Consider the following 19339-nt stretch of genomic DNA (forward strand, 5'->3'; position numbering starts at 1 on the left):
CATCTGAGCAGTTAGATAACCACATACCATAGGGTCCCCAATCAACAATGGTGTAACTGGCCACAAACATTAATTCCCATGATTTAGCTTGACATGTATCTCAATAAACGGGAGTATATTTGAAATCCTTATAAGTAAATCCCTTCCAACTTTTGTGCTTTTCCTAGAGTTTTCGTAGTATTGACATGGTTCTCATAAGAGGATAGGGCAGTAAACATTCTAAACAGTGTATGGAAGTTCTTTTTTCAAGGCAGGATGAAAGCCCTCATTTGTCGACTAACATTAATACATAATTCTGCTGGGCCCATTCATGAAGGAAGGACTTCATAGCCTAGAGAAATGTTAATTAATCTTCCTTCTTCCTCAGTCTGAGAGCGCCCCTCCAAACTCCAAGGAGGAGGCGTATGTACTGAGTCATTAGTGGATACAACCGGTCCTATATCTGTCTGTTCTACAACCTGCAATAAAGGGGGTTAGGTATATAAGCCCCGTAAGTGTGATTAATCAAGTCAGCCTGAGCGGGGGAAGCAAAAGCAAGCATGGCGACAAAAATATTTTCTGGATTCTGAGGCATTCCCTGTTGAGAAACCAGATTTTCAGCTTGGTTAATAAGGGTTTTTATCTGTCCCCAAGTGGGGGAGGTCATCAGTTCAATTACCTCGAGTGCAGCATTTGTTGGAAATTTATAAAATTGCCATGGCTTCTACTGGAAACTCCTTCTCCTGGTGATTTTGCTGTTTCTTCTCTATCTTGAATGCCGGTGGGTTCCCTGGGGCGGATCTTCCGAAGAGGGAGCCATCTGATTTCTTTGGGTCCATCGGGAGAAATACAAGCATACCCCTTTCCGTGTAATATTAATTTTCCAGATTCCCATTGTTGAGTCAACCCACCTTGATACCAGATGGACACAGGAAGGAAGGTATCCTTCAATGCCTCAAAATCTTTTTCTGCTTTTATCAAAATCTCCCCTTGCGGTAAGTTTAAAAATTTTGAAACAAATAAAGCAGTATTAACAATAGTTGTAGGTTTAAAGAATATATTGCAGTGCAATCTGTTGGGGTCCTTTAATGGACCGGAATATGGTGGTCCGGAGTCAACAATAAGAAAGTGAAAGTGAGAGAGAGAAAGAAAGACTCGGGGACCCAAGCTCTGATGGAGCAAAGGTGCTTTAATGATGTTTCTGTGAGTATATATAGGCTGTTGTACAAGAAATTTCTTTCGATGATGATCAAGATCAGAAAGCCAAAGGTACAGCAACCCTTAACAAGGGAACAAGGGATCATTAATGGTCACAAGGTCAGGAGACAATCCATATCTCAAGAAAGAGGATCGAGACTAAGCAGTTTTGTCATAAGGAGAATGTTTACTGAAGGAAATTCAAACCTGTCTCATTCTATGACTTCAGACCTGGGAGCAGCATGCCGTTCCACTGGTTTCTGAGAACAGAAACTGATAAGGAACAGGATTTATGAGAAACAGCACGTAGAAATCCTGTTCAACATTCACTGACAATTCCCCCTTATTTATTTACAATATTTGTTAAAAAGGATTCTGACCATTTGAGTTTCTTTTAACAATTTTTGCATGAAGGCAATGGTAAACAACAAATACAATCGTCAAGACAATCACCAAAATTACAGTTCCAGACCTGATGCTGTGCGTAATGCTTTGAAACCATCCACGTGGCTCTAGCCCAGATAAGTGATCAGCTAGTTGTTCAGCTAAAGTTTCCAAATTAGTGGAAGAGGGCACATTTTTAGAAAAGGTTTCAAAGATTTCTTTTTGTAATACTTGTACATTTAGAGAGGTATTATCATGTCTGTTTTATAAATGCAATTTAATTTGTTCCCAGTTGTAGGTACTATTATTGAATTGAACAGGAGTAACACAAAATTGAGTAGAATTCCAGTCACATTTTACCATCACCTGTTTTTGTACATCTATTGATTGATCTCCAACCCATTTGATGGCTGTTTTTAGTTCCTGTATTTCATCTTGAATATCCTCACCTCTCTGAGCCTGAGTGGCCCACATAGTATGAGCATCTTTAGTCCAATTTTGGATAAAATTATGTGTTTGAATTGAGGTTTGTAAAGCAACGCCAGTGACGGCAGCAGTGGTGCAAATAGCTATTAATCCCAGAATGCCAAGAATCAGCCATCCAATGAATCGTTTAGATCGCCGGAGCAGTTTAGTAAGTAACCGGGAAGCAATTCCAGCCATGGGACCTTCTTCCCAGGGCCACTGGAGATTGATTGGTAACCACAGACTACGTCGAGATCGAAGAACCAAAGGGATTCATTTCTTAAGGAAACAGAAGAGATAAGTATATAATTTGCAATTTATACAAGTTACAGAATGTAAAGTCTTACTGAATTGTAAACTTCCTATAGCTAGAATGCAAGGAAGGGGAACACAAGCTTGTATGACATATGATTGATTATAACAAAAGACATAGTTTCTATGACTACCATTGGTCCCTGTGAAATGTCCACTCTAAGTCCCAAGTTCTTAGGTGCTCACAGCAAGTTTCCAGATGTCCCATTGTTCAGGCCCAATCTGTTTATCGAGGATGATTGGAGGACGAGGGGGTGGCATTCCACTGTCAAGCCACCCAAGAAGTCCTTTGTCATGGTGATGTTCCATTGCAGTGTTAGTAACCTATGGTACTTGAGTAGCACAATCACACACAGTGCTGTTAATATCATCTGAGCAGTTACATAACCACATACCATGGGGTCCCCAATCGACAATTGTATGATTAGCCACAGACATTAATTTTCCTGACATTTGTCCCAATGAACCAGAGCATATTTAAAGTTCTTATTAGTAAACCCTTTGCATGGTGTTCTTTGTTCATTCCCTAACTCTTTCCCTAAAGTTTCAGTGGTATAAACATGGTTCACAGACAAAGAAAGGGCAGTAAATAATGTAAGCATCGTCCTAAAGTCCTCTTTTGGAGGCAGGGCAAAAGCCCAAATTTGTCGGCTAACGTTTATGCATAATTTTTCTGGGCCCATACACAATGGAAGGACTTCATAACCTAGAGAGATATTAATTAGTTTCCCTTCTTCAGGGTGTGAGGGCCCTTTAAGGTTCCTGGGAGAAGGCATATGTATGGAGTCATTGGTTAATCCGATTGGCCCTCTCTCCGTCCATTCTATGACCTGAAGTAAAGGGGGGTTGAGTCTGTAAGCCCAGTAAGTGTGATTAATAAGTTCAGCTCAAGCAGGGGGGCGAGTTGTGGGGAGGAGGCAAAGGCAAGCAGGGCAACAAAAATATTTTCAGGACTCTGAGACATTCTCTGTTGAGAAATCAGATTTTCAGCTTCATTAGTAAGGGTTTTTCTTTGTACCCAAGAGGGGAGATCATAAGGTTGATGCCGCCGAGGGTGGCGCTTCTGGAGATCTTTAGAGCCGCCATGGCCCATATTGGAATTTCTTCCTCCTTGGGGTGGTTGTTTTCTGACCTCTGTCTTGAAGGCCGGGGGCCCCCTGGGTCGGATGTTCCGAAGAGGAAGTCGTGTGAGTTCATTACATCCATCTGGGGAAATACAAGCATACCCCTTTCCCTGGAAGATTAATTTCCCAGATTTCCATTGTTTATTCAACCTGTCTTGGTACCAAATGGGCAGAGGAGGAGAAGAGTCCTTCAGTTCCTCAAAATGTTCTTCTGCTCTTGTCAAGATAGCAACTTGCGGTAAGTTTATAAAATTTAAAGCAAATAAAGCTATATTAACAGTAGTTACAGGCTTAAAGAATATATTGCGTTGGAATCTAGTAAAGTCTGCTGGATAAGGAAGATAAAAGTGTTCCTGTGTTTTCCCCCTTATTTAGTTTTTTATTTGTAGTTTCAGTGTGTGATGCGTTTATTTAACTATGTCTTGTGTTTGTGGATTATAAGGGATGTCTGTAATCTGTTTAATAGAGAATGGATGTAAAAATTGTTTGAACTGCTTAGAAATATAGGCTGGGCCATTGTCTGTTTTTATAGAATTAGGTGTTCTCATTATTGCAATGTAAGCTAACAGGTGTGTTATAACATGTCGTGTAGTTTCACCTAGGAGAGGTGTGGCCCTTATAAAAGAAGAATTTGTATCAATCGAGACATGTAAGAAGGAAGAGGAAGAAAGTTCATGGCAATGAGTTACATCCATTTGCCATAAAATTCTCTTTCATTTGTCATAAACCTTTTTTATGTTTTTGTATTCATCATTTTATTTGCCATTTCCTCTATCTTTTTATCAAAAGCATACATCTTTTCTTTAGCAACTATGAAGTGTCTTGTATATTAGCATTTTATAGATTGGTAGATATATTTTTGTTTATTATATAAATATTTATATATATATTTATTAACAGTCTAAAATCTCTTTAGTTTTTCTGCAAGAAAAACTTTTTGTAAGAGGAAGTTAGTGTTCAGTAATTAATGTTTTAAAATCTTACTTTATTTGGAAATGACCTAGCTATTGAATAAACTTTTATCATTTAGTTTAGTACAATTTTAGGAATTTAAGTTACCCAATCCTAAGAGATTATTTTAGACACACTTTTTTAAAATAGAATTATTTTTAATAGGGTTTATCTAAAAGTTTTCATTTATATATTTATATGTATATATATATATAAAGAGTTAACTTTTTTGTTGACAAATTTAGTTTACCTTAAATCTAGGCACAATAAAAATATTATATAATGTTGATGATGTAAGACGTGTCTTAATTAGATTAGCAAGCAGTTATATTTAAATTATATTTATATTTAAAGAAGCATTATATTTAATATTGAATATTTTTCAGTTCATGTGAACTTGAATTTAAATAGAACTCATTAATTTCATATTATCCAAAAACAGAGACATACATTGAGACATAGATAATTTTAGATAGACAGATATAGTTTTCTGCTTGAAATTTAAAATAACTTTTGATATATATATATATATATATATATATATATATTTTTTTTTTTTTTTTTTTTTAGTTCCACCAATTTGCTTATGGCTGGAGTCCCAGATATAGTGGCTGTGTATCCCAAGGACATGATAACAGTTAACTTTAGGTTTTTTCTTAGGCCTGTTTTTGTTTCCCAGGCAGAATTGGAGCTCCAAAAATGTATTTTAACAAGTTAACCTTTTCCTAACTGCACGTGTAAGAAGAGTTGGTTTTGAAATTTCAAAAAAAGATTTTATTTTAATCAGTTTTTTCTGGAGTCTAAAGTATATCATGGGCATTCAGTGTCAAAAATGTAATTTCTCCTTTTTGTAGTTATCGTATATTATTAATGATATATGCATGAGGGAATTGCTGTCACATTGGATGTAAAGCTTGGCTACAAAATTTTGACAAATAGTCAGACTATTATGCATACCTTGAGGTAACACATTCTATTGAAATCTCTTATGAGGACCCATGTGTTTAGGAAAGGGGAGAGAGACAGTGAATCTCTCTGGGTCTAAATGGTGTAAAGGTATATTCAAAAAGCAATCTTGTCAATCAGTACTAATAATGTGCCACTTTTGAGGAATATTAGTAGGTGATGGGATCCCTGGTTGTAGTGCACGCATAGGTTTCATAGATGCATTAACCTTTCTAAGGTCTGTTAAGAGACGTCAATTGTTAGATTTCTTTTTTATAACAAAAATAGGAGAGTTCCAAGGAGAGTAAGATTCCTCAATATGTTTTGATGCTAAGTGTGTGTCTATAAGTTCTTTAGTAGCCTGTAATTTTTCTTTCGTAAGGGGCCATTGTTCTGTCCAAATAGGCTCGTCATTCTTCCAAGTTATTTTAATAGTTGCTTTGTTTTTTAAATGAGCAGTGACCCCTAGGAAAAATGTGGAATGTGTATCTGAGTTTGCTATTGCATAAGTAAGTCCCTTCCTATTTGATTAAGCAGTGCATCTATCACATAAGGTCTTAAATATTGCAGGCGGGCCTTTTGGTCCTTCATATGGGTAAATTTGAACATTTTGATGAATTTCTTATACTTTGGTTTGAGAAATTCCTGCAATTTGGCAAGAGATTTTTTGTATAGGCCAGGATTTGGGCCATAAATGTTTGGAAATTTAAGGCAAAAGAAGTCATTGAGCAATTTCCCCCCCTTTTTGAATTGCCATAGAATCCGAGATGACATCATAAATTGAATCTCTTCTTTATAATCTGAATCAATTATTCCAGGGTGAACAGTAATTCCTTTAGAAGTCAAACTGGATTGGCCAAGTGAAGGACCAAAGGTTTGTGGTGGCAGGGGTCCAAAAAATCCAGTAGGTAGTCTAGAAGGGACTGCTTGACGGTAAAGGAAAAAAATCAAATAGGGCTGGTGTATCAACGGCAGCACTGCCAGATGTTGAAGGTTTGAAGGAAAAGATAGAATTTGCCCCTGGTTTTTGTTGTAGGGGACCTGGGCGGGGGGTCCTCTGTTTGGCGTTTCCCGGAAAAGCTTTTCCCTCAATATCAAATTTAGATTTACAATCTTTGGCCCAATGCATTCCGCTAGGGCAGTAAGGGCAGATTCTTGGAAGTTTTTTTATTAGCTCTTAGGGCAGTCCCTTTAAAACTTTTTTATCTCCACATGTAAAGTATCCTCCATTTCCCTTTCTAAAGGCAGCAGCCATTGTCTTAGCTAGGATTTGCATCTTTTGAGTTTCTGATCCTAGATTGGAACAAGCCTTCAAATAATCAATAATAGTCCCAGTCTCACGAATTGGACTGATAGCTCTTTGACATTCCTGATTTGCATTCTCATGAGCAAGTAATATCTCTAGCTGTTTTTTGGCTTCTTCTCCAATTACAGTACGGGAAATAGCAGTTTCTAATCTAGCTGAAAAATCAGCATAACTTTCATTAGGTCCTTGTAATATTTTAGTGTAGCTACCTGTAGGCTCTCTTTGAGGAGTAATTTGATCCCAACCTTCAAGTGCCACTGTTTTTAAGTGTTCATGCCATAAGGGAGGGCATTGTATTTGAGCTTCTATGGTATCAAATTGTCTGGCGCCAGTTAACATTTCAGAAGTAATTTGGTTTTGGGGAGTGCCAGCTCGAGCATTCTTTTTAGCATGATCTCTGGCTATATCATGAAACCACATTGTCCATTGAAGATATTCTGGTTTAAGGAGAGCTTTATTAAAGTTGTTCAATCATAGGGAATAACATTTCCAATAGAAGATGTCACAACATTTATAAGCTCTTTAGTGAAAGGCGAATATGGGCCTACATAGTTACAGCCTTTTTCATTTGTTGCATGTAAAAAAGATGAATACCATCATAATGAGGTATTATGTGCCCTTGAGCATCAAGATTTCTTAAAACTGGAAAGACAGAGAAACCATCGGTGTCAGAAACTTATGATCGCAAAGCCAGTAATTCAGAGAGCCTGTGGCGTGGAGGAGAGCGAGTAACTGCTGATTTTTTGGAAATATGAGCCTGTGCCAAGGACTTATCATTTTTGTCCAGAAAAGCATTGCCAGTTTTGGTGTCAAGAAATGTGTTAGGAGTGTCGTTGTCAGAATCATTAGGTTCTAACAAAGGAGAGACTTGGATCTGTGCCTGCTGGCAGAGGAGGAGCATTTGGAGCAGCTGAGGCAGGGCTAGTAGGAAAATTTTGAAATATTTTATGTTGTTCTAATTGGGCCTTCTGTAAAGTTGATCTAGTTGATCAACTAGTTGATATTCACACAATAAGTGTTCTGTCTGTTGTCGAATATTGGGAGGGCTAGAGTTTACCTTGAAATGGCAGAGTTGCAGCTTTAATGAGAGCCCATAGGGGCCAGAAATCACCTGGAATATTTTTTCCCTGCCTGGCGGCTCGTTCAACATTTTCTTTGACCCGGTCCCAAATTTCTAAATCAAAGCTGCCTTTATCAGGGAACCAAGGATTACATTTAACCACTGTTTGAAAGCAAGCCTCTATTCATTGGCATGAAACCAAAAGTCCCTGTGCTGTAAACAAATGGTGAAGTGAAGTAGAGAAATGATGGGGCTTTCCAGCCGTTTGACCCGTGTCTTAGTGCTTACCGACCTCAGTAGGTCCCGACTTCAATAGGCTCTGAGTCACTCCATCTGAAATGCCACGTATACCAGAGTCCCTGTTCGGGCTCCACTTGCTGGGGTCCTTTAATGGACCAGAACCTGGCGGTCCAGAGTCAATGATAAGAAAGTGAAAAAGAAAGAAAGAAAGGCACGGGGAAGCAAGGTCTGATGGAGCAAAGGTGCTTTAATGATCTTTCTGTGAGTATATACAGATTGTTGTACAAGAAATTTCTTTCGATGATGATAAAGATCAGAAAACCAAGCGTATAGCAACTGTTACCAAGGGAAGAAGGGATTAATAATGGTCACAAGTTCAGGAGACAATCCATATCTCAAGAAAGAGGATCGAGATTAAGCGGGTTTGTTGTAAGGAGAATGTTTACTGAAGGAGGTTCAAGCCCGTCTCATCCTATGACCTCGGCCCTGGAAGCGGTATGCCATTCCACTGTTTTCTGAGAACAGAAACTACTAAGGAACAGAGGATTTATGAGAAGCAGCATGTAGGCATCCTCCTGTTAAACATTCCCTGACAGGAATCTAATAAAGTCAGCTCTGGATAAGTGTCAGGGGACGTTCAACTTTAAGGGATCCAATATGTTGCATTTTCTTCCTTTGTGCGCCATTTCTGAAGGAATCTCTGTTCCTTATCAGTTACTGGAATACAGGAACGAGCAGAGCTGCATGCAGTTCTCAGTACTGAGATGATGGGAAAGGGCACCTACTTGGATTCCCTTCAGTGACTCCGTTTAATGAGTCTCTTCAGTGACCTTTTACTTACAGGACTATCCTTTTTGTTGCAACTGATGGAATTTCATTCTTAATGGCTGAGTAATCATTTTATTGATGATATATAGGCATGCATTTCTGCAAATAAAGTACCCTTGTTTCACTCGAGACTTGGGTCCCCCACTTCTTTTCATCGACTGCAGTCCCCAGGTCCCGGTCTGTAAAGACTATAACAAGTGGCGCCCGAACAGGGACCTAGAGAGGCCCTTGGCAATGGGACGCAGTGACTGTGGACCTCCGGAGGTCGGTAAGTGTGTGGATATGGGACAAAGTGCTGGAAAGACCCACCACTTCTCTACTTGACTTCATCATCTATGTAAAGTTCAAGGACTTTCAGTTTTGTGTCAGTTAATAGAGGCTTTTCTCCAAACAGTGGTTGAACATTATCCCTGGTTCCCTGATGAAGGCAGTTTCAATTTAGAAATTTGGAACGAGATTAAAGAGAATGTTAAACCAGCCTCAAGACGGGGTAAAATATTCCAATAGTTTTCCGACCCATATGGGCTCTTTTTATATCTGTGGTTCTGACATGTAAAGGTTATTCTATCCTACCCCACCCCCCAATATTCAACAACAGGCAGAACACTTGTTACATGAATATTAATTAGATGATGAAACTTTACAAAAGGCTGAATTAGAACAACAAAGAGAAGAGGAACTAAAAAGCCTCTTAATGAAAGTGAAAGAGGAGAGTGAGAAAGTTGGCAGCATAGGAAGTGGTTGGTTTTAATGTCTAAAGGTATCAGTAGTCAAGCATCGGAAAAACCAGTGAGACTGTTTAACAAAACACTGAATGTTTACTCATGATATCAACTTGTTAATTCCTTTTCCTGCCATACAGATGTGTTCCATTGTTCTATATGGTGGTTGAAGATGGTAGTAAATTACTGTTTATCTGTTTTGCTAAACAGAAAAATTACTACATCTGTTGCCTAAGACATTTTTACGCTAGCCTAATGAACAGTAATGTTTGGAAATATTTAGTACTAATAAATACTAAATAGAAGTCCAGTTTTCCAAAGGATATTAAAATGTTGATGTAACATTAGAAAATTAATAAGTGTGCTCCATAATTCCTTGTCAGCTATCGTAGAATTTCCTTTTTGTTGAGTTTTTAATATTGTGATGGTGTTTGCCATACCTCAGCATGAATCGGCCATAGGCATTCGTGTGTCCCCTCCCTCCTTCCCCATGCTCTCCCTCCAAGTTGTCACAGAGCAGTGGCTCTGGATGCACAGTCATATATCAGACTCCCACTGGCTATCTATTTTGCATATGGTAATAGATATGTTTCAATGCGATTCTCTCAAATCATGCTACCCTATTTCTTTTGTTTTTTCAAGTTTTTCCTTAGCGTTCTTTTTTCTGTCCACATGTGACTGAGATTAAGTTTAATTTACATGTCTTCTCTGCCTTACACTAACAAATACATAAGTCAGTGGGTTATTTTGAGACTTTTGTCATGTGAAAATGCACATAAGACAATGACAGGGAACACAGTAGCTGCCCTATAAACATGAAGGAAGTTCCTTTAGGACTTGAGTTCAGTCAGTTAATACACATAGAAATATTTATAAATAGTGCAAAGTTGGTGATAATTTTGGTGAAAATAAGTTGGAATGTCTTCTCAAGATGTTATTTTGTAGTCTGCATTGTTGTCCACATCTGACAGAGCTTTTGGAAACAGCAAAGAAAAAGAGAATATATAATTTCTAAACAAAAATTAAAACTGCCTAATTACCATCAAATGATCATCTAGTAATTTTTGACATTCCATTATGTTGAGGGAGTATTCACTTATGGATTATATATATGATGTAAACAAGTTTTTCTCAAAAGTATTTGAAGCTATGTCATCATAAGCATGGAACAGAAACAGTTTCTATAAAGAAGAATGCAGTTCTTATTACAGGAAATCTTTTTTCTCTTCTTCAATAGCTTTTAAGTTTTTTTTTTTTCGGCTGTGCTGGGTCTTCACTGTGCCCCTGGCTTTTCTCTCCTTGTGGCGAGCAGGAGCTATAAATTCTGTACATAAAATACAGAAACATGGCTGGTGTTTGATTGGAGACTGGCATTCTGAATCTCCTAGTTTTGGTCAATCCAGATGACTCAATGTCTTTTTTTTTCTTTCGGCTGTGCTGAGCCTTTTTTGCGGCACGTGGGCTTTCTCTAGTTGCAGCAGGCAGGAACCACTAATTGCTGCGATGGCTTCTCTCTGCTGTAGCTACTCTTGTTGCAGAGCACAAGCTTTAGAGCACCCGCTCAGTACTTGTGTTGCTCGGGCTTAGTTGCTCCAAGGCACATGTTATCCTCCCAGATCAGGGATCAAACCTGTGTCCCAGGCATTGGCATGGTGGATTCTTTATCACTGAACCACCAGGGAAGTCTCAGTGAGTGGCTTTCAGCTGAGCAAATCCCAGTATCTTTCAGCCAGGATCCTCCTGTGTCTTTTAACCATTAATACCCTGCCAAATAACATTTGGGGTCATCACCCCATAACTGGAGATCTGAAAACCAGGAGAGACCTGCCTAAACTTACCTGAACTTCCTGAGGTGGAGGATGGGCCCAAGAGGCTGTTGCTGATTTACCAAGGCTACTATGTCTGAAGCTGAGAATGGTACCTGTTTTTCTCCAGCCTGCATTCCCCTCAGGGTGCATTGTCGTTACCCGCTGCAGTGACTAATAAGCTTGATCTTTGAAGAAGTGGAATGTCAGGATAGTTTTCTCCTTACAGGAGTTACTATGAGGTATTACTAAGAGCTGTGTGATTCACATTCCAGCATGTCATCCCTACACAAAGCCAGTTCTTGTTTACTTAAACTGCTTAAATTAATTCTAATTGCAGGAATATTTCTGGGTCCAGCCACCACCGCACATCAACCCTCACCCACCCCTCCCCACCACCAGCCCGGCGACCCCACCAGGTTTCAGTTCCCAGACTGAACTGCTTCAGCCTCATCAGCAGGAATCCTGTTAAGAGGATAATTTCAACGCAATTATTCCACAGAATTTTAAGTTTTTACTTTAAAACTTACAGTTATGAGGAATCAGTGATGCAACACAAGACGGGAAAGATCCTCACATACTTTTAAACCCTGACAAGATACCTGGGAACCCAAAGGAAGAACACAGCAGGTGTCCGCTAGGCCCCGCCCCTCACTCGCCCAGGCGCAGGCGCGTGCCCTCCGCCCCGCCCCTCCCTGTTCTGATACCAGAGGCTGAGGAGTTTCCGGTCTCCGCTTTGATGCGAGCGATTCTACAGCAAATTCCCAAAGCCGAGACTTGGTAGGTGCGGCCGACCATTGGGAACATGAGGTACTTGTTTGTTTTTGTTTTTGTTGTTGAGCTGCGCCTGTGGGGTCCCCTCTCCTCCCTATCCGTGGTCTCCAGTCACTTCGCACCTCCCTGTTCTCCGACCCCTTCCTCCAGCCGAAATAAATTCAGTCCTTGCTGTGAGAAATCCAGCGTCTGATTTCCTCCCGAGATACGACACTGAGGTAACACATACAGTGCACGAAGGTGAAGTGACGTGAAGTCACTCAGTCGTGTCCGACTCTTTGCGACCCTATGGAGTGTAGCCTACCAGGCTCCTCCGTCCATGGGATTCTCCAGGCAAGAATACTGGAGTGTGTTACCATTTCCTTTTCCAGAGGATGTTCGTGACCCAGGGATTGAACCCGGGTCTCCCGCATTGGAGGCAGACGCTTTAACCTCTGATCCACCAGGGAAGCCCTACAGTGCACAAAATACATAGTAATTTATAAGGAAAAGGTCATTTTAATTTTGACATGGCAGTTGATAATTTTATAAGTATCAAATCACGTGTTCAGGAACTAGTTCAGAATTTCAGCTTTGGGACTGGTGCTGGTGCTGGAGCTGGAGTTCTTTCTCGAGTGCTAGGGAGGTATATTACTGTCCTTTTCTGTTTTATATGACCGTGGTAGTAAATTGACTACAAAGACTCTTCATTTTAGGAGGTTATTTTCAGTGATGCTGGTTACTTATATGAGCTTTAGAATCAAAGAGAAATATAAAATGGTTGCAGTGCTCAGTCAGATCTCTTTGAGCTTCCCAGGGACTGTAGCCCACCAGGCTCCTGTGTCCGTGGGATTTTCCAGACAAGAATACTGCAGTGGGTCGTGTTAAGTCGCTCAGTCCTCTCGGACTCTTGGCAGCCCTATGGACTGCAGCAGGCAGGGTTACCTGCCCTTCACCATCTCCGGAGCTTGCTCAAACTCCTGTCCTTTGAGTCCGTGATGACATGCAACCATGTCATCCTCTTTTCCGCCTGCCTTCCATTTTTTCCAATGTCAGGGTCTTTTCTAATGAGTCGACTCTTCATATCAAGTAGCCAGAGTATTGGAAGTTCAGCTTCAGCATCAGTCCTTCCAGTGAATATTCAGGGTTGATTACCTTTAGGATTTGTTATGGAAAAATGAGAATCCAGAGTCGCAAAGCATGCCTCGGAGGACACTCAAGACAGCGGAGTACAGTTTATTACCCCAGCACGTCCCAGGGGAACGTCTCCCACATTGTAGGCAGATGCTTTACCATCTGAGCCACCAGGGAAGTCCATAAGAACATTATATAATTTTTATTTTCTAATGTTCCCCTTACATAATTGTAGAAATGGAGATGATCTGTAATGTATATATAATATTTAAACTGTGAATAATGTTGATAATGCCATTTATCATGTTTTAAAAATAGTCCACAAAATTGTCTCCTTACCTATTTACACCTCTCATACAGAGGGTTACCATGTGCAGCTGTTTTTGGTTAGAGGCTACATCCAAACATTCAACGGCAGTATGTTACGTGACAGGTTAAAGCAAAATCAAACAAACAAAAAAAAAAAAACCGGAAAATTAATTTGAGACTGTATATGATACTACATATTTGCTAGGAATTTGATATTTGGAGAGAAGAAAATACAGTCGACCTTTCGTATCTGCATATCCATGGATTCAATCGAAGCATGGAAAATATTTGGGGAAAAAATTCCATGATATTCCAAAAAACACCACTTGAATTTGCCACTCATGGCAACTATTTATATAGCACTTACATTATATCTGGGCTTCCCTGGTGGCTCAGACAGTAAAGAATGTGCCTGCATTGCAGGAGACATGGTTTGATCCGTGGGTCAGGAAGATCCCCTGGAGAAGGAAATGGCCACCCACTCTAGTATTCTTGCCTGGAGAATTCCCGGGACAGAGGAGCCTGTCGGACAGAGGAGTCCAACTCCATGGGGTCGCAAAGAGTCGGTCACGAGTGAGCGACTAACGTTACATTATTTTGAGCATAGGGACCTTTGTTGTCAATGTGATGCCTTTGCTATTTAACTTCCCTTCCAAGAAGCAGATGTCTTTTAGTTTCCTGCCGTCACCTTCCTCAGAGATTGCACTATTAAATTGTTCGGCCCCGAGGGGGCCCGCCTCACCTTCCCAAGCTGCAAGGCAGACCCGGCTTCCCTCCAAGATCCGCACCGTGACAGCTTGTTTCCGCTTCCCCGGCCGCCCCCACCCCACCCGCCTTTTCACTGCCGGCCAGCGCAGCTTCCCACATCCTGAAGGGGAGAGCCGGTGGTGCACCTGTCTCAGCGCGACGTGAGTTTCTCTCTCTCTTAGTCACACGTGCCGCTGTCACTTGGCTTCCCTCCTTACCCCTGGTTTGAGGGTCTCTACTGACTCTAAACCCCGCGCCCGCCCAGGCAACCCCAGCAAATTCAGAGGTGTCCGGGAGCAGCGAAGGGGCGCCTTCCTTTTGGTTTAAAGTCCGCACTGAAGCCGGTTCCTGCTTTTGGAACTCTGAAATGCTGCGTTTCGCACCTCCTTGCATCTTAAAACCATTTACGGCCCCCTCTGCACTTCCTGCACCGCATAAAATTCTCTTCCACGAGGTGGGTATTTACGCTCCGCGGTCCTCAACCTCGGCCCCTGAAGGCCACATGCTCTCCCAGGTCCTGGGATTCTGAGGGTCGCGCCCCGCTCCTGAGACCCACTCCCTCCCAGCCCCCATATCTCCTCGGGCCTTGTCTTCATAATGACCTTTCCCCTGACCCTGTGTCGGGGTGGGTGTCCTGGGCCAGCAACTTGACCCCCCTGGTTCTTCCATCCCAAATTCCACCAGCTGGATTTTTGGCTTTTGCAGGAGGAGGGCTTCTTATTCAGCCGCCATTCCCGTAAATGGTGGGGGTGGGGTGTCATGAGAAGCAAAGACATCGACTTCGAGAGAAATAGAAAACAAAAAAGCCTGAAGAAGAACCGATGACAATGAAGAAGATTGGTGAGGAACTTGCGAAGAGATGGCAACATGAAGGAAAGTAGGTCTTGAAGGTTGCGGGTAGGCAAGGACAGAAGTTTAGGGAAAAGCAGGATCTCCGGAGAGTTAAAGGTGAGCAAAATAGGAAAGTGGTGTTCAGTCCGACTCTTTGCGACCCCTGTATCTCTCAGAGTTTGCTCAAATTCATGTTCATTGAGTCCAGGGGTGCTATCTAACCAACCATCTGATCCTCTGCCGACCCCTCTATACCTTCAAGTAGAGGGGCTGTAAATCAGGGGTCCCAAAGAAGGTGATGGTGGAGAGACGGTTCACAGCCAGCGTGGAAAGGGGATACAAGAATTGGAACCTTGGCAATATCCTGCTGAAAGAGAAAGGGGACTCCTAGTGATTGGGCTTCCCTCGTGGCTCAGCTAGTAAAGAATCCACTGGCAGTGCGGGAGACCTGGGTTCGATCCCTGGGTTGGGAAGATCCCCTGGAGAAGGGACCAGCTACCCACTCCAGTATTCTGACCTGGAGAATTCCACGGACTACAGCCATGGGGTCGCAAAGAGACAGGACTGAGCCTCTTTCACTCACATGCAGTAATTGGAGGAGCTGAGAAAGCAAGGAAGGTGAAAGGAAGCATAGCCACTTGGGGATGCCAGAGAGTTGGGAGGAAGGGAGGGCAGAGATGGAGGAAGAAAGGCACAAATTCATGGAGATTTAGGATCATCAAGGAGGTTGGATTAGAAGCATTTTACAGGGAACAGATGGCAGAGAGAGGCCGGATGGGAGTCAGGGAAGAAGTAGACAGGAGGACATGCACAGCCGGAGAGCAGAAGGGAAGAGGAAGGGAGACGGAGAAAGAAGTAGGGAAACAGATAAACTAAATGAAGTGGAAACATCTAGTGTGCAGGTGGGGCAGGGGACTAGATCCAGGAGGTGCTGAATTGATTGGATAAGGATTATAAAGTCGTGATAAGTCGATTTTTTACTTCCCTTATAGCTCAGTCGGTAAAGAATCTGCCTGCAATGCAAGAGACCCGAGTTCAATTTCCGGGTGGGGAAGATCTTCTGGAGAAGAAATGGCAACCCACTGCAGTATTCTTGCCTGGAGAATCCCATGGACAGAAGAGCCTGGCGGGCTACAGTCCATGGGATCTCAAGAGTCTGACACCACTTAGTGACAAAACCACCACATTGATTTTTGGCTTTAGGATCTAATAAATGTAAAACTTGTTTCTTTAAATTATACAGATGAGAATTGCAAAACTTCTGTCTGTAAGGCTTGTGCATTTTGTAATTATATATATTAAAAGATAACATCCATGTGCAGAACTGACTGACTCTCTTACTACGTGGTGCCTTCTCCAGGAACATTACATATGTTCTTTGGGATCATTTTCCATTTTGCTTTCTCCTTTCTTTACATTTAATTCTTTTTGTAGCTTGGGATAGATTTGATCATTCAGTACAGACTTTCTTATAAAGAATTATTCGCTTCTGAAATAAGATTTTTTGCCCTCCTGTAATTAATTCATGTCATTGTTTTCTAAGTATGCTATATTCTCAAATGTTTTTCTTTTCACTTGACACCATAATTCTTCAGTGGAAAAATTTTTAACAAGCTGATTCACTTTAGGTTTGTTTCATGTTTATTTGAGGCCCATTTACTGTTTCTTCTTGATGTTATATTTTCGAAGTATTTTTTTTTGGTAACTAGTAAATAGATATAGACTGTTTTGATGAGTACTTAGTAAAAAAAAAAAAGTCAGTGATCTTTTATATCAAGTGTCACAACCTAATTTAAGCAGTTAGTCTGATATTCCATTTTCTTCTCTTTTATGTGATCTGGTAACTAGTGAGCAATGAGGTGATCTGATGCTGTTTCCCTCGGGTCCAGGATCTGAGCAACAGTGCCCTCTGAAATGATTGGCCAAATTGGGTGTGTGACTGTGTGTGGCAGTTCTTGGAGGGAGAGCCCAGTTGTTATTAGAATTTGAAATGGGTCTCAGTTTTGCAAAATGAAAAAGGACAACAGTAGGATAGAAGCGAGAACATAGGCTTAGAGTGAGATAGGTTATCAGCAGACGTCTTCTGTGAATAAGGGCCAATCTGCAGGGAGGCCTCCCACCTCCGCTGGCTTCCCCGTGTTCTCAGGGCAGCATCCTGACTCCTCAGGTCCAGCCTCATCCTGGGAGCCGACCCCGTTCTCAAGGTCAGTCTGTCCTACTCACATTCACTTAGTCCTTGTTCATAGATACCAAAGCCTTCTCTGTCTCGGATCTTAGTTTCTACGCCTCCCTTTGGTCATTAATCACCATGGCCCTTGCTCTTTCTGTTCTTCAGGTCTAGGCCAGTGAGGTCTACCCACCTCCTTCTGATATTCTCTGTCACATTAACCTGGTTTACTGCCTCTGTATTGATCACCTTCATCAGAAATGCCCTTGTCCTTTGACTGTTTGAAGTTTTTCTTCTTTTCCCTTCATTGAAGGTTGCACCGTATTCCTCTTCCTCCCTGGATGCTCACAGCATCTCACTCTGGGGGTGAGGACTGGGAATGTGGGTTGGGCTGAAGAATTCTCAGGGGAGACAGAGGGGACAGGGTAGGTGATGATGGTTCCTGTATCTGTTCTGGACATTTCAACTGTAATTGATCCTTACCCCATGTGGACACTTAATTACTGAAAAGCAAAAAGATGTGGGGAGTCCTAATGCGCCCGATAGATCTGGTGTCTTGAGGTGTCCCCATGTTTTAGTCTGCTGTGTCACTGCTCAGCTGCAGCCCCCAGGTCTTCTAAGGTCTGTCCACCGAGGAACCGGTTGCCATCTTGGCCAACAGCTCTGCCTTCCAGCAGTTTATCTGCTCAGAGCAGGGGATGCTGAGTTTACTGTGGTTAGAGCGGCCAGAAGGCTTGGAATCCAAGGGGATATGAAGGAGTCCCCCCCTCCTTAAAGATCTAGGATATCTTCCAGTTAGCTCTCATTGGGGAGAACAGGGGTCAGTGAGACTGGGATCTCTCTATCTTTGTTAACTCTTCACTGAGCTCAATCCAACCAAATCTCAAGGGCCTATAAAACTTTCTGATGTCCCAAGTTGCTAGCAGGCTTTCCCAGGAGGGCCAGCTCCTTGGTCTCTGTACTGAGTGCCGAGTATCCTTGGATTTGCAGCTGTGTGCAACTCTGTTGAGATGCTCACGCCCTTGGTCTCTGCTGTTTAGCCCTCTTCTTCAACCATGTATGAAGAGGTAGAAATAAGGGGGAAAGTGAGGGGGAGCTTGTCTGAGTCTCCAGGAGGGTTGTGGGAGCAAGAGTAGGTCTCTGGATGGACCCAGTGAATTGGGGTGTATGTGTATGTGTGTGTGTGAGAGAGAGACATTCATACTTGTGGGATCACGGGGTGTGTGGAACTGTTGATAAAGGTGGTCTCAATTCTACCTGGAGGACTTGGATGTGGGCTCATGGCCTATTGTGGGCTGCGTGGAATGGTGGGTGTGCCATAGTGTCTTAGCTCAGTTTCCCTGGGACACAGATACTGTGACTGAGGTTTGCATGACTGGGTTCCATTGGGAAACATGTGATCACTCCTCTGAAGGAAGGAAGGAAGTGGAATTTGGAAGAGGACTATTACCCTGCAGTGTGTTAGAAGCAAGGCCTGAGCTGACCCCATGGGGAGGTCTGGGTGCAGGAGGATGGACACAATGGTCGCAGAGAAGGGGGGTGTGTCCACAGCATCCCCTCCACACAGTGGATTCTCTGGGGTCTTTAGGGAGGGCGAGAATCAGACCCACACATAGGTTAAGTGTTTTTAAAATTCCAGTGATCACTTTGTGGATTACCTATAGTTTCTCTATTAGTTTGAGTTGCTAATGAGGAAGATTTCAGATGGAAGGTAAAAAAAGAGAAGTTGAGTGTTCCTTGGAAGATGTTGAAGTTGCATTGGGGTGTGTGCATCAGCCTACACATCTGTCTTGTATTATTAGATTTTGGTGATGACAGTTTGGGGCTGCTGGGGTCACTGTGACTGATAAGATGTCTTGAGTCTGGTTGGTGTTTGGGCGTCTTCATGTGTATTATTCCATCATTAACACAGGAGTTGTTAAGGCTTGGAACCTTCTGGGGAGTGCATAGCAGGATGGGTGGATTATTACTGGGTCTCTGGGGAGTGTGTTGGCCCAGATGTAGGTTTGGAAGTTTCTTTCAGCCTCAAAGGGTAATGGTTGGGTCTCAGCTTTGATGGCAGAAGACTTTCACATGATGC

General features: G+C 42.1%; 1 protein-coding gene and 1 long non-coding RNA gene across 2 annotated transcripts in view; both read left to right on the forward strand.

Moving 5' to 3' along the window:
• The window catches only part of LOC136161647 (zinc finger protein 665-like), a 224826-nt gene that overhangs the window by 16410 nt on the left and 189077 nt on the right, over nucleotides 1–19339 (forward strand). The gene's annotated exons all lie outside the window — the stretch shown is intronic.
• LOC136158904 (uncharacterized) lies at nucleotides 14511–16263 on the forward strand. Its single transcript, XR_010661378.1, has 3 exons — nucleotides 14511–14715; nucleotides 14967–15209; nucleotides 16085–16263. It is a non-coding gene; the product is annotated as an uncharacterized lncRNA (long non-coding RNA).

Source organism: Muntiacus reevesi, chromosome 2 (assembly GCF_963930625.1).
Source record: "Muntiacus reevesi chromosome 2, mMunRee1.1, whole genome shotgun sequence".
Lineage (NCBI taxonomy): Eukaryota > Metazoa > Chordata > Mammalia > Artiodactyla > Cervidae > Muntiacus > Muntiacus reevesi.